The following is a 16,051-nucleotide window of genomic DNA, read 5'->3' as shown; positions in this document are numbered from 1 at the left end:
GCAAGCTCAGTATGGACATCGTGCAACAAAGAGGCAGTCGATAGAGTTCTCGGTATGCAGAAACGGACCGCACGTATTATTTTTGAAGCACAACGCACTAGTCGAACAGTAGCATTGTTTAACAACCTAAGCTGGATCCCCTTTTATAATGAAGCGTATATAAAGCGATATGAACTGGCCTACAAACGGGTAAACGGTACTCTACCCGACTATTTAAACGCATCTCTAAGAAAAAACTCCGATGCTCACTCAAGAATCACGAGAAATTGTAAAGTAAATTTATTGTGCCGCTTTCACAGAAACATCTCGGAGCATAGTGCTCGGAGGGAGGACGCACCTGTGCTGTAAGAACTGTAAAGGATTGGAACAATTTGCCTCGATCATTAAAGACAAAGAAGTCTTTGAAATCCTTTAAAGACTCTCTGTCGACCGGAATGCTTTGCGAGCGTTTGTTTTTGTTTTGATTCTGTCGTTGAAGAAAGCGTTAGAAAAATCAGAAGGATTTGGGGGAATTTGACAGCCTAAAATATAATTTACTGTTGGAAACTGATATGAGATGTTTGCTTTAGTTGCAATTTGGCTCAGAACTACTGTATTTTGAAATTCTGACTTCGCGTCGCGAGGTTACAACTGACAGCTACGGTTCCTACCGCCGTAAGCGTCATGTAGAGACTTGATAAAATTCCATGCAACGAATTTTCTTTCTATCTGCTTTTAGAGACCTCAGAAGTATATATTTACAGTATTTACAGTACTTACTATGCTTAAAATACTGTCTTAGTCATGATGTAGAATAAGGGTAGCGAGAGTTCTTTTTTTCTTTGACGAATTCATACCGCGCTTCAGAATGGGTTGGTACATTTCGCTGACCCCCAGTCCATGGACTACCCCGATGCATGGACCTGGTCCATGGACTACTTGAATGGACTACCCATGGACTACCCTAAATTGACCACCCTGAAATCTGTGGCAAACCTAAATTTAACAAAGCTAGAACCCGAACAAAAGATGTGATCGATCGACAAACACAATTACGGAACATTTGCGATGTAACAGATTTAATCTCCAACTGGACCTTTGTCACAAAATATTACAACCGAGATAAAGGAAATGAGTTGCTTTTCTCGTTCCCTGTTATGGCTTAAAGAACTGGCTCACCAGTCAGAGATGAATGCGATTATATATGCCAAATTTCCACTTACCATCTAGCGTCCTTTTCATATTGTGAGCGACCGTGAGCGACTCGTGAGCGACTACTGCGCCTGCTAGCTACGCTCATTTGGCCAGGGGGAAGAAATATAAGATGGTGGTGTATGGGTGTATGGGGTTATGTGAATGTCGTGTCTCATCATGTTGGTATTAAACAAAAGGAAAACTCGCTGGAATCCAATATTTTGTGACAAAGGTCTAGATGTTAAGGTAGGAAACGTTTGAGGATTAAATCGCAACTGTTCTGATCTGATTTTGTTCGGGATCGTTAAATCTGTTAAATCGCAAGTGTTCCGTAATGTGTTTGTCGATCGATCACATTTTTTGTTCGGGTTCTAGCTTTGTTAAATTTATGTTTGCCACAGATTTCAGGGTGGTCCATTTAGGGTAGTCCATGGGTAGTCCATTCAAGTAGTCCATGGACCAGGTCCATCGGGGTAGTCCATGGACTAGGGGTCAGCAAAATGTACCGACCCCTTCAGAATCCCTATAGAGTTATTATCCATAACCGGTCACGTACGGATACTAAAACGTTTTCAGTTTGCTCTTTTTGCAATAAAAGATTAGTTTTCTCTACCGGAAAAAAAAAACGCAGCCGGCAGAGAAAGCACTTTTCATTTTTCATTGTAACACATTTCAAGAAATCTCGCCAAAGTTAGCCTCAAATTGGATGAATCCACAAGCGAAGCGATAGTTTTTTCTGAAGGCTGGCATTGCGAAGGAAAATTCAATTTACTGTCACTTACTGCAGCAAATGGAAGCATGTTTTCTTATAAACGAATACATCTTGACTGTTTCGCCATCAATCCTAGACAGATTTTCTCACATAATTCTCTTGACGAACGTCTATGGTCTACACCTTCCGTCAAGGTTCTTCGTAGTCGCCATTGCCGAAATCACATCGTACCGGCCGTTCTTTAGCTTCTCAAATGTGTGAAAAAATAACAATTTGCGATCATATGATACATCCCCCTCAATGTTCAGGGCTATAATGAATCTTGCCTTTAAAGGCCATAAATGTAGAACAATCCAGATGGATGCCTGGGATTATACAGGATTAGAGACCGAAACGATCGACAACAACAAATTAGAGGTTTCGTGGACAATGAAACCTCCGACGACCCGCGCAATGCGTGGCGGTCGACAGGAAGTCTTCGAAGCTGAATTATGAAAAATAGTGCTAAATTCTCAGAAGAACAAAAAGATCTGTAAGATCTTACAACCGCGCTTTCAAAAGTTAACTGTTTTGGTAGCGCTACAGTCGCAATGCAATGCACATTCCAAAGCAGTCCTTGATGATTCATTGATTACTGTAGACACCACATCACTTGTTTAACACAACCTGTATTATTGCACCATCAGTCGTAGCCGTTGTGAAATCTCCGATGACGTAATTACTTCCGGCACATGTCATAATATGGGATCATGAGTGACCCGAGTGACGCGAAAGAAAAATCGGTTTTGAACCTATTTCCAGGCAAATTTGGCACAACGGAAGCTGAGAAAATTACCCTATTTCCGGCCATCATTTTTCAGCTCTTTTTGTCATATCCCCCCCTCGGGAGGGTTTTGTAAAGTTAGCGAATTAGTATGCAAGCCACCGCATTCGGCGTCGACAAAACCTGGATCGGATCACGGATCGGATCACGGATCGGATCAAGGACCGGATCACGGATCGGATCACGGATCGGATCACGGATCGGATCACGGATCGGATCACAGAAAAAAAAAACAAAGTTTTAAAGAAAAAAAATCAAAAACAAAAATCAAACCGTTTATAAGATAATAATAAATAAAAAATAAAAGTGGAAAACTAAAATATGTTAAATGAAAATAAGAATCCCGAATTTGACGCAATGACATGTTAATTACAGAGAATGACAAGAGGTCATTTAAAAAGCTACATAAGCGCCTAATTTACGACGAATTTAAATTGTAATGAACAGGCAGATGTAGTTATATTTGAACGTCAGTTGGCTCGAAGCTTGCGTGAACCTCCCATTCTCGTTTTTGAAATTGTTATCAGTGGCTAATTCTCGGCTACATTTTCGTGTCAGATGTGAACGTTACAGTTGGCGTTACAGTTAATGAGAAAACTTACGTACGAAAGCTTAAGGACATGACTTGCTTTGAAGGAGCTACGTCACGATTTGCACATCTTGAAAAAACTAGCCTAGTTTTTCAAGTTCGTCATTTGCAATCCCCGTTAATCTTTGCCATCCTTAACGATCCTCATTCCGTTTTGATTTGTTCTTGCCTCTTAAGTGTTTCTATCCTAGAACACGATCATTTTAAGGTTTTATTCTATTTAAAGGCAACTCTTTACGACCCTAAAAATAACTCTAAAACTCGTGACGTAACTCCTAAAATGTTGTTTATTCTCGGGTTGCGTTATCGTTCACACTATCGATGTCATTCCTAGAATTTTTTGTAAAACAGCTATATTTCCTTGAAATACAAATGGTTTGTTTCGTTTTATTCCAGTGCGAAATATCGTATTCCAAACTCACATCTTGTAAAAGTATAGACTTGTCTCAAAAACGGAAATTGTTTGAAATCATCAGGTGTTTAATTTTTTAGTGTTTTTAGTTTTTGTGTTTCTATTCATACGTTCGTCCTATTATTACCATACTGACTCGTTTTATGACAGTTTACCTTTGATGCAAGTGAATACACGAAATATCATTTATCTGAACTGCGGAGAAAAATATGAAGACATGATTGATCATCGCAATCAAAACCCAACAAAAACCCAAAAAACCAATCAAAACCAAAACCAAAACCAATCAAAAACCCAAGAGCCTGAAAAAAATTCATCTGTGGCCAGCTCCCAGTTGGCTTGATATTATAAAAGAATAAAGGAATATCACACCTGAATTAAATAAAACTTTCTGCTCACAGTAGTCACTCTAGTGCAATTTGCTCAACAAAAGTTTGAATTTTTTTCCTTGATCCGATCCGTGATCCGGTCCGTGATCCGATCCGTGATCCGGTCCGGTTCGGTCCGGTTCGGTCCGGTTCGGTCCGGTTCGATCCGGTTCGGTCCGGTTCGGTCCGGTTCGGTCCGGTTCGGTCCGGTTCGGTCCGGTTCGGTCCGATCCTGGTTTTGTCGACGCCGCCACCGCATTGGTGATTGCCGTCGGCGAAATGTTTATTTGCTCAAAACTTGCGGCCAAATCTTTCGGAGATGGACGTCAGGACATTTTTCAGGATACAGAAAGTAATTTGGAACCAGTTGCTGGCTTTTAAGGCTGAAATCATCCAGAAGTAAGCCTTTTTTAACTTGAACGTAACGAAGGCCACGCGGTGGACAAATTGAATAAATTATCGGCTCTCCTCACTGTCTCGTTCTGTTTTTTGCCGGTTTCGTTCTCTTTTGGAGCCCGCCGAGGTCATTTTTTCGTCTAAATAACCTGAGAAAAGGTCGAAAAAGATGTTCCCCTTCAATTTTCAGCTCTCAGGCAATAATCCTGGATTTTTTTTTACCGAAAGGTCGGTTCGTGTTATGTTCGTGTGTTTCGGTGGCTATGAGCGACCGTCGCTTCCTCAACTCAATTAATTGACCTCGCTCCCAATGTGTCGCTTCATAGCTCAGTTGGTAGAGCATCGCACCGGTATCGCGGAGGTCACGGGTTCGAATCCCGTTAAAGCCCTGATTTTTTTCAGGCTGCTTCTTTCCAATTGCTTAAATTTGAAAATTTACTGCGATGATCATTCTTCACTTTCGTCGCTTCCTTTGTTGACTCAAGCAATGAAGCGAGGTGACAAAAAAAAAATCTAATTATAATTAGTTCTGGTTTTGTTCGATTTCGTTGAAATTTTAATATGATGAAGCTGGATTGTTAAGGAATAGATTTTACTACTGCCGATATGAGGTAGCTATTAACGCTAAAATGATATATCGCGTCGAAGTCAGGGTTTTGAAGAAATTTTTTTGCAAAGCGTGAGTTCGGCGTGACTTTGTAATCTGAGATTTTTTTGACCTTGAAGAAACAAGGTTTGGCGAGTAAACATTACAGATTGCGTAATTCAAAGTTGGCCGAGTGGAGATCTGCGTCTGGTCTCCGACAAAAAAAAAAAAACAAGAAGATCTGTTAGATCTTACAACCGCGCTTTTAAAATTTAACTGTTTTCTTAGCACTACAGTCGCAACGGAGTGCACATTCTAAAGCAATCCTTGATGATTCATTGGTTTCTCGAGACACCACATTACTTGATCAACACAACCTGTATTATTGCACCATCAGTCGTAGCCGTTGTGAAATCTCCGATGACGTAATAGTCTTAATCTGGAACTTTCTTCGGCATATGTATGGGAATGAAGATACGAACGCTATCAACAACAACTTTCTTTCTTAAAAGTCAAGATTAAATTTAATTGTTTTTTCCCCTAAGGAAAGGGCTAGCAAAGAAGTCTAACGAGTCACATAATTCAGGAATTGCGTTATCCACGGCTATCTTTAGTACGGTGGTTATTTCGCTACCAATGACGGAATCCTTGCATGTTGTGACATGTTCTTTGCTTCGCTTGCAAATATTTAATTTTCCTTCTGATTATCGAACTGGCTGCGATGAAACAGCCAAAGAATTTACTTCATTTGCCTAAAACCGCAAGAAATGCTTGCAAAACTGCAAATAAATTAATGACCCTCGCTTCTGCCGAAATAAACTTGCGAAGTAAACACGATCTTATTTGTCACGTAGCGAAAGTGAAAGCTGCAACGTCAACGCATTCCATGGCTGACGTAATACCTTTTTTTAGCGTATTTATTATTCCCTTTGAATCCAACGCTTCGATAAAACGAAAAGAAAATATACAAAAAAGAAAACAATATCCCTAAAATTGTCCGTGTACAGGTGTATTTATGTTTTTACAGCTTCTGGCGGAAAAACACCACACGTTGCGTGACTCAAAATTTGGCCGAGAGGGAGCTTGGGTCTGGTCACCGACAAAAAAAAAAATAACAAGAAGATCTGTTAGATCTTATAACCGCGCTTTTAAAATTTAACTGTTTTCTTAGCACTACAGTCGCAACGCAGTGTACATTCCAAAGCAATCCTTGATGATTCATTGATTACTGTAGACACCACATTACTTGATCAACACAAACTGTGTTATTGCACCATCAGTCGTAACCGGTGTGAAATCTCCGATGACGTAATAGTCTTAATCTGGAACTTTCTTCGGGATACGTATGGGCATGAAGATACGAACACTATTAACAACAGCTTTCTTTCTTAAAAATCACGATTAAATTAAATTGGTTTTTCCCTTGAGTAAAGGGCTAGCAAAGAAGTCACACAAGTCAAATAATTCAAGAATTGCGTTATCCACGGCTATCTTTAGTACGGTGGTTATTTCCCTACCAATGACGTAAGCCTTGCACGTTCTGACAAGTTCGTTGCTTGGCTTGCAAATGTTTAATTTTCCTTCCGATCTATGAACTCGCTGCGATGAAACAGCCAAATAATTTACTTCATTTGCCTAAAACCGCAAGAAATGCTCGCAAAATTACAAATAAATTAATGAACGTCGCTTCTGGCGAAATAAACTTGCAAAATAAACACGATCTTATTTGTCACGTAGCGAAAGTGAAAGCTGCAACGTCAACGCATTCCATGGCTGACGTAATACCTTTTTTTTAGCGTGTTTATTATTCCCTTTAAATCCAAGGCTTTGATAAAACGAAAAGAAAATAGATTTTTTTTCCACAAAAAAGAAAACAATATCCGTAAAATTGTCCGTGTATTTATGTTTTAACAGCTTCTGCCGCGAAAACATCACACGTTGCGTGACTCAAAATTTGGCCGAGCGGAGGTCTGCGTCTGGTCACCGACAAAAAACAAGAAGATCTTTTAGATCTTATAACCGCGCTTTTAAAATTTAACTGTTTGCTTAGCACTACCATCGGAATGTAGTGCACATTTCAAAGCAGTCAGTGATGATTCTTTTCTTACTGTAGACATCACATCACTTGATCAACACAAACTGTATTATTGCACCATCAGTGGTAGCCGTTGACAAATCTCCGATGACGTAATGGTCCTAATCTAGAACTTTCTTCGGGATATGTATGGTCATGAACGATATGAGCCACACGATAATAACACTATTAACAACAGCTTTCTTTCTTTAAAGACAAGATTAAATTTGATTGGTGTTTTCCACGAGTAAAGGGCTAGCAAAGTAGTCACACAAGTCATGTAATTTAATAATGAAACTCTATCCCGACCGATGTATCGATTTTGGTCACTCCAGTGGCTACAGATTGAAAACGTGACAGAAAATTGGCGTTACTTTAGATTCTCACCAAATTTGGACAGTGGGAAGATCTCATTATTAGCCAATTACAGGCCATTTTTCAGCTCTTTTCCTCACATCCTCCCCCCTCGGGAGAATTTTGTCAAGTTAGCTAATTTAGCATGCAAGCCACCGTAATGGTGGTCGCTGTCAAAATTGGGGCAAAATCTTTCGGAGATGGAAGTCAGGACATTTGCAAGGATACAGAAAGTAATATGGGACCAGTTGGTGGCTTCTAAGGCTCAATTTATCCAGAAGTAAGCTGTATTTTCGTTTTCGTGCCGAAAGCCACGCGGTGAAATATTATCGGTTTGTTCTGCTGTCTTGTTCTGTTTTTTCTCTTGGTCATTTTTGTAGCCCGCCGAGGCCATTCTTTCGTCTAAATGAGTTGAAAGAAGTTCGAAAAAGATATTCCCATTCAAGTTTAAGCTCTCAGGCGATAATTCTTGAGTGTTTTGGCCGAAACGTCGGCTTTGTTATGTTCGTGTTTTTCGGTTGCTATGGGCGACCGTTGCTCCTTTTGTTAGGTCAAGTCTGGGGAGTGAGGTCACAAAAAAAATTCTAATTAATTCTGGTTTTGTTCGATTTCGCTGAAATTTTAGCACGATAAAGTTGGATTTTTAAGGAATAGATTTACCTTCTGCTAATGCGTGGTAGCTATTAACGCTAAAGTGATATATCGCTTCGATGTCAGGGTTTTGAAGAGATTTTTTGCAACGTGTAGGTTCGGCGTGATTTTGTAGTCTGAGATTTCTGTTGACCCTGAAGAAACAAGGTTTGGCGAGTAAACATTACAGATTGCGTAATTCAAAGTTGGCCGAGTGGAGATCTGCGTCTGGTCTCCGACAAAAAAAAAATAAAAAAAAATAAACCAAGGGTAGAACATGAACCGCGCTCGGCCCATGGCCGCGCGGTTAATAATAAACCCCGGGTAAACCTAGAACCGCGCTCGGCCCATGGCCGCGCGGTTAATAAACCACGGGTAGAACATGAACCGCGCTCGGCCCATGGCCGCGCGGTTAAAAAGGATCGTTTGATATAAATTAATGACAATAGATTGATGTTTGCATGCTCTTCGTTTTAAACCGATTTCTCCCGTTATCAAATTTTAGAAACATTTTTATTTTTATTTCTATTGTAAATAGTATCTATTGCTGATGTAGTTTTCACTATCTGTATTTTTGTAGTTTTTAGGGGGCCACAAGTTCCTCAGTGATGTTAGTTACTGTTAGGTGTCACCCTCATAAGATAAAAACTCTTACTTACTGGTGTAATCCATCAGTGAATGCTGTGTAACCCAGACTTCATGGCAGCTGTCGGCGGTCTTTGGATGTTCTTCACCAAACAATTTAACTCTGATATCAAGAGCACGCTTGAGTGACTCAAGAGCGGCGGTCCAATTCCCCAGTGAATACTGTGTAACTCCTACTGAATGGTAGCTGTTAGCGGTCTTTGGATGTTCTTCACCAAACTGTTTAATTCTGATGTGAAGTGCACGTTTCTGTGACTCAAGAGCCGCGGTGTAATCACCCAGGGAATGCTGTGTAACTCCTATCGAATGGTAGCTGTCAGCGGTCTTTGGATGTTCTTTACAAAACTGTTTAATTCTGATGCGAAGTGCACGTTTGTGTGACACAAGAGCGGCGGTGTAATCCCTCATTGAATGCTGTGTAACTCCTACCAAATAATAGCTGTCAGCGGTGTTTGGATGTTTTCCACCGAACAATTTCATTCTGATATCAAGAGCACGCTTGGTTGACTCAAGAGCGGCGGTGTAATCACTCAGGGAATGCTGTGTAACTCCTAATAAATGGTAGCTGTCAGCAGTCTTTGGATGTTCTTCACCAAACAATTTAATTCTGATATCAAGAGCACGCTTGGCTGACTCAAGAGCGGCGGTGCAATTCCCCAGTGAATACTGCGTAACCCCTAGTGAAAGGTAGCTGTCAGCGGTCTCTGGATGTTCTTCACCAAACAATTTAATCCTGATATCAAGAGCACGCTTGGCTGACTCAAGAGCGGCGGTGTAATCACTCAGGGAATGTTGTGTAACTCCTACGGAATGGTAGCTGTGAGCGGTCTTTGGATGTTCTTCACCAAACAGTTTCATTCTGATTTCAAGAGCACGCTTGGTTGACTCAAGAGCGGCGGTGTAATCACTCAGGGAATGCTGTGTAGCCCCTACTTCATGGTAGCTGTCAGCAATCATTGGATGTTCTTCACCAAACAATTTAATTCTGAGATCAAGAGCATGCTTTGCTGACTCAAGAGCGGTAGTGTGATCACTCAGGGAATGCTGCGTAACTCCTACTGAATGGTAGCTGTCAGCAGTCTTTGGATGTTCTTCACCAAACAATTTAATTCTGATATCAAGAGCACGTTGCTTTGACTCAAGAGCGGCGGTGTAATCCTCCAGTGAATGCTTTGTATTCCCTACTTCATGGTAGCTGTCAGCGGTCTCAGAATTTTCTTCACCAAGCAATTTAATTCTGATATTAAGTGCACGTGTGAACGATTTAATAGCTTCTGTGTAGCTGCCTTTCCGGTATTGAATGCTGCCTAGGTCGAAATAGTTCCTGGCTAGAGCCTCCTCTTGCTGTTCTTGACTTTCACTGCTCCTGTCTTTTTTGTTATCGCTTTGTTGCAGTGCGTGTTGGTGAAACCTTATGTTTTCCTCTGTACGCGATGAAGCGTCTTTGTCTCTTCCAAGTGACTCTAGCACACCAACAACAATGCGATGGAAGTTGAACCAACCAGTTTTAGTTGTGTTGAGTGCTGATTCACAGTCGTTTAGCATGGTAAGCAACAAGTTGCCAAACATTTGATTGGTGTCTGAGGTGGAGAAGTTTTGTACTGTTTTGCTCACAAGAAGGATAACTTGAACTTTAACAGGCAGGTTTACCGAAGATTTTGCTTTGTTTGTCGGAATGATGCAGTGTTCACCAACTTTCTTTATTGCTGGCTCGGGCATAGGTATTACCAGTAAACAAGCAGTGTCGCTGGCATCTCTGCATTCCTTTAGTGCTTTAGATAAACGTTGCATGACGTCACTGAATCATTTTTGCTTTGGTAATAGATTGCAAAGATTTGAAAAATAATAAGCCTCAAAATGGTGTGTTCCTGACTTGTGTTCATGGAAGAAAGCGCTTCTTCTAAAACTTTCATTCCATCCTCCGTCTTTCCAATAACAAGCTGATGAAGTCCATAGTAGCACAAGTGTTTTCCTTTTTCTCCATCGCAATGGGAAGAAGTTTGCAGTTGAAACGCCTTGGACACAGAAAGCAACTTCTCTGTGTTTCCACTTGTGCCCCTGATCACCTGACCAAACGCCTTGGAATTAAGTAGGCGCCGGTAAGAAACACTTTTCCCAGTCTGCTTAGCCGCCATGATCGCTGAATTGTAAATTTTGTTGAACGTAGATCCCTCCTTCCAAAAGAGAGTGTCAAGAAACAACTCTGCTTTGGCCAAAACATCAAAAACTCTGTCGGCTGTCCTTGAATCTAAACAACCATCAATTAGACTTTGAACAATGTTTTTTTCCTCTTCATAGAACTCATTGAACGCAGACATGGAACTGCCAGAAAGGAAATTCTCATTAAGTTTCTCAAACTGGGCAATGCAAAATGCGTTTAAACGAGATTTTGAGATGAGAACTGTTTCTTTCATGCCAGCTTCTCCCTTTTCTCTTGCAAACGACTGGATTAGTTTATGCATACAGAATTTGCTAAACTCTGAAGAACAATCAATTAGAGATTTTCTCTGAAGTCTTCGCAATACCCTCTCTGCTTCGGTTGCTCTAGTTATCCCCAAAACAGCTGCGGAGATCTTTAAATCAAAATGCGTGGGAAGAATACACAAAGAAACCAGTGCCTCTTGGTCTTGTGTAGAGAGTCTCTGGAAAGACGACTCTAAAAGAGATCTCAGTGCCGAATTGCTTGGATAATCTGGGTTGTCCAACATCTCTACAATGTTTTCTGTATGCTCCATGAATTCAAGATACTGACTTGATGGAGTAAAATCTTCAGAAATGGAGGAACACAGTAATTTTATGGCTAAGGGAACCTGCCCACAGATTTGTGAAACTTTTGTCAAATCAGAAGAGCTCGCTCTAGGGAGCAGTTTTCGAGCTAGGGTTTGACATGACAACTTGTCTAGCTGTCTTATTCTGACAGACTTGTGTCCCTGAAAATGTAAATTCAAATAGGGCAACGACTCTCTTGTGGTTAAAAGAAAGTTGACTTTGTCACTGCGATTGAGGATTTTTTCAACGAGGTTCAAAACCTCCTCCTTTACGTTTGGCACAGCATCTTCAAAGAGGTCATCGGCATTATCCAGGATTATAACACATCGATCCGATAGTCTGTCAAAAATTAAGCAAAGCTCATCATCAGCTGATAAATCCTGCAACTTATCAGTTTCAAGTGTCCCAACCTGTCGGAGCCGACTAAGAAATTTGGACGTTAAATCGGTTTTTGACTTGAACCCACGTAATGAGAGAAAGAAGACGGGCAGCTCACGTGCTTGAAGCTGGTGACCCACTGCGATGGCAACGGACGTTTTCCCGAACCCTGGCGAACCCCAGACGGAGACGAGTCGGGTAGATTCGGAAGTCATGAGACCAACAATTTCGTCACATTCTTCCTCACGGCCAATGAAGTTGGGAACCTTTGGAGGAAGATTTGATCTCGGCAGAAATGTTTTAGTTCCTGTAAATCAATTAACCAACAAATAATAATTAAATAAACGAACGAACGAACGGGCAGATGGATGGATGGATGGATGGATGAATAAATGAATAAATAAATAAATTCACTGGAGGTTAGCAAAACATTGCTATTGAAGAGATAGAATATACCAAAACAAATATTATATAACATAGTTTTCCTCCAGGCCAAAAGTTTTCGAAAGCTAATTATTGGTAGTGCGGGATTAGAAAAAAAAAAAGTATTTTTTGTTTATTCTTTTAGTTTAAAGTCGATTTTTTTCCCACCAATTTTTATGAAGGAGACAACAAGTGTCTTGCTCAAGTCATTGTTGAAATTTTATGAAACAATTCAAAGTTTTCGTTAATCCTAGACTAGCTTGACCCTTTTCAAACCGTGGGGTGGGGGGAGTTTTGAGGGCATCACCAGCTTTCACTGCTTGTAACTTTAAAAGCATTGAAGTAACGAACTCCTAAAATTTATTTGGGAACAAATTGCTATGACTTATCACCGCTCAAGGATCTTGGTGTTTGAATTTTCCTGTTTTAAGCGAAAATATCTTTTTTGCACCAGCTTTGTTCTAGATTTTGACTACGTTTGAGCTAGTTTTAGTGGTTTTCTAACGCTTTTAAAATAAACATCAGAAAATCAATTATGGCGTCTGTTCAGAAGTAATGACGCCATTTGTGTGTCAAATGACATCATAGTTCCATGTTGTGGACTTCGAAGGAAATAGCTTGAACGTGCTATAAATCCTCAAGTTTCAGTGTGATAGCTCTAATGTTATAGAGTGAGGGCTCAACCACCCCTTCCCCCGGTCCCGTGAGACCACAAAACTCTGTCTGAATATTGTTAGGCCTCTTAATTAACCGGCCCATTCCGCTTCAGAGGTTTGATAATGCGAGCATTGTATATAGTTGATAAGTCACTTTTGCGGTGATATTCCTTTTACACATATGGACGGCTAAAACATTATAATTTTAGTTTCACTACTAGATTGCGAGAAATTCTTTCTTTTTTCAAAGGTTCCAGATGGTTACTCTCCAAAACGATGGAAAATTTTACAGTGGCTCTATCTTACAAATCCTCTTTTCCCTGGGAGGAACTGCGTACGCACTTGCATTCTCGAAGTTTATCTCAGATTTAGCACAGCCAAAGGATTGTAACTTGAAATAAAAACTCTAGAGTGCTGCTTACTTACCTGGTCGCTCAGTCTTGAATTGGTCTTCAACCTTTTGGTTCATCTCGGCTATTTTCTCATTCGTCATTTCTTGGTTTGCAGTTGCGGCCTTTTCAATGGTCTTTCTCAGCTCTAAGGCATCTTCTTGTCGTTCCTGTGTCGACTGAGCAAGATCTGACCTCACACCCATTAGTTCATCCTCCACGTTTTCCTTGAAAAATGTGATTTCTGTTAGCAACTCCTTTGTGATCTCATCTTTTAACTTGCAAACCATTTCGGTGGGAAAGTCCGACTCGGTCAAAAATCCAACGGCATCAATAGGGTCAGTCGTGACTCCAAGAGCAGTGATGGCGTCTTTGGTGTGTTGAATGTATTGATCAAATGTCTTCTTGTCAATCTCGGAGCTGAATGAGTGACAAAATGCATTTCTTAGGAGTCGCAGCTGATCAATCGCCATTGCAAATGTTTCAGCTTTATTTCCGCCCGGGCTGACTACGGAGGAATGAAAGGTTCCATGGGGCGGTTTACAGTGCTTCAAGTACAAATCACTGAGTGTCCTGTGATGACCTGCCATGTCTGGTAGAGCGAATGACTTCGCGTAGATAGTGGCCTGGAACAATGCGGTACAATCCCATTCTTCGTAAGGGAGGTGTGTGGGTACTTTGGTCTTACCACCCTCTGTAGCAAGGAACATGTTTTGCACAGCAATGGAGTCATCCCACGCCTCGTAACCAGGGAGATGTGCAAAGGTATTGTCCCACATGTGTTTAAAAGTTTGGCGTAACACCTTGGGGAACTCATTTAGCACAACAAAAGCAAACTTGAAATAGTTCAACTGTTCGTTCGTAAAAGGCTGTACAGCCATTACTATATCGCCAGGAAGACAATACTACCCCTGTTGAAAGAACAACAGTGAACGTAAATCAGGGATTAATACGAGCAAAATCGTTCCCAAACGCGATTATCAAATCGTCAGGAATGTTGAATCTTCATGTTCTCCCCCAAAAAAGATTGAGAAAAAATTATATCTGAGGGTATGAGACCCTCTTACGCTATAAAAAAATCCAAGTGAGGTAAAACGCCTTTTGATCTGAAATCATGGATGGATGTTTTTTTTTAGTCTTGAAAAGTCACAAAGTATGGCCACTATAGCTTGAACGCTGTTTTTAAAAGAAAAAATTCAACTCAGTGAGGGCCCCCAGGATAAATTGGACTAAACGCTGGATTAAACAAATCCTTCAGTACTTGGATTGAGAGTGCTAAGCGGAGCACCACAACTATAGGAAGAGAACCACATGAATGCATAGAAAACTATGCAACTTAATTTCATGGTAATTTTTCATGGTCACAACTCATTTTTATGCTAGTGGCATGAATTGCGGGCGCGGGCGCTCTACGACGACGAAAACGACGTCGCGTACCGTGGCGGCCATACTCCAGCTAATCCCCAGTCTTGCAGCCTTGGTTTACAGCGCACATCTTTGATATTAGAGATCCTCATTATGGTTAATTGACACCTGTCAAAACAAGTTATCCACTGAACAGCATCACGTGACCGTATCGTAAGCTCAGGTCTAGAAACCAGAAACTGCAAGGGACCGCATTCGATAAACGCTGCCAACGAAGGATTTACCAGAGATCTGATTAGATCTGAGCTGATCAGATCTCTTGTAGATCCTACGTTGGCAGCGTTTATTGTATGCGATCCCTTGTAGTTTCTGGTTTCTCTTTTATGTATTTTCGGACCGTAGGTCTTTTCACTTCCGATAGGCTGCGTTTGTAAAGCATGGTACTCGCCAGGCGGTTAAATGTTTAGGCTGGCCTTGTCCAGCCACATTTATTTTTTGCTTTTCGAGACACCAATCGTGACACCTTGTCTCCTTGCGTCCCGAAACACTTGACGTCGCAACACGCGTTTCGGGGCGCGAGTGAGTTCAAAGTACGGAACTTGATATAGTGAGCGGGTCATTTTGCAATAGCTCACTTTGGAAAAGAGTGATAGCCTGGGAACCCTGTTGCTGTTCAGTGGTTTCCCCGAGTACTCTTTTCCAGAGTGAGCTCTTTATGTGCGTTGGCTGTTGGGCTGGCGTTACACATCTTCCCTACACAGTGCTGACGAGTCCCAAGAGGGACGAAACAGCTGTCCACTGTCGCGATCCTGTTTTATCGGTTCTCGTCATGTTGGTGTCTCGAAACGCTTTTCGCGTAGCATCAGCCTTGCATTCTATTGTTTGTCAGGTTTACAGTTCACCAAGAACTGGGTTTCGATTGGATCGCCGGCTCAAGCAAGTTTAACTTGATGTAATTTGGGCCTTACACTTCGGAAGGCGGTTAACGCTAACCCAGGATTAAAAGTTAACCGAAACCTAAAGTTTTCTTGTATAAACAGTGCCTATGTTTTGTGTAGTTTGAGGTCCTTCAAACTCAAAAGAGAAGGTCACAGAATATAAACTGAAAACCTCACCACAAAGTTACAAAACTCAAATCAAAATTCTCGCTTTTCCTGGGTTAATTTAATTTGGCTTTGAACAACCCGGCCCACAAGCTCCGCTTTTAGGCTTGGCTAAATCTATTTAACAAATAAAGAAGCCTCGACTGTGCACTGTTCTGTTGTAAAGCACGCGGGAAGCGTGAGAGCACGAAAGAAGTGTAGGGCTA

At 41.1% G+C, this 16,051-nt stretch overlaps 1 protein-coding gene and 1 pseudogene across 2 annotated transcripts in view; one reads left to right on the top strand and one right to left on the bottom strand.

Annotated features, from left to right (window-relative positions):
• LOC145498197 (uncharacterized) overlaps window positions 1–16,051 on the top strand; it is a 358,759-nt gene that overhangs the window by 273,623 nt on the left and 69,085 nt on the right. The gene's annotated exons all lie outside the window — the stretch shown is intronic.
• The window catches only part of LOC145498163 (uncharacterized), a 59,460-nt pseudogene that overhangs the window by 26,986 nt on the left and 16,423 nt on the right, over window positions 1–16,051 (bottom strand). The window contains exons 2-3 of the transcript XR_014050784.1: window positions 13,415–14,288; window positions 8,777–12,216 (exon numbers count right to left, since the gene is read on the bottom strand). The product of XR_014050784.1 is annotated as an uncharacterized LOC145498163 (transcript). The remainder of the gene's footprint in view (window positions 1–8,776; window positions 12,217–13,414; window positions 14,289–16,051) is intronic.

This window comes from Orbicella franksi, chromosome 9 (genome assembly GCF_964199315.1).
Source record: "Orbicella franksi chromosome 9, jaOrbFran1.1, whole genome shotgun sequence".
NCBI classification, from domain to species: domain Eukaryota; kingdom Metazoa; phylum Cnidaria; class Anthozoa; order Scleractinia; family Merulinidae; genus Orbicella; species Orbicella franksi.
This window is presented reverse-complemented; position numbering and strand designations above follow the sequence as displayed.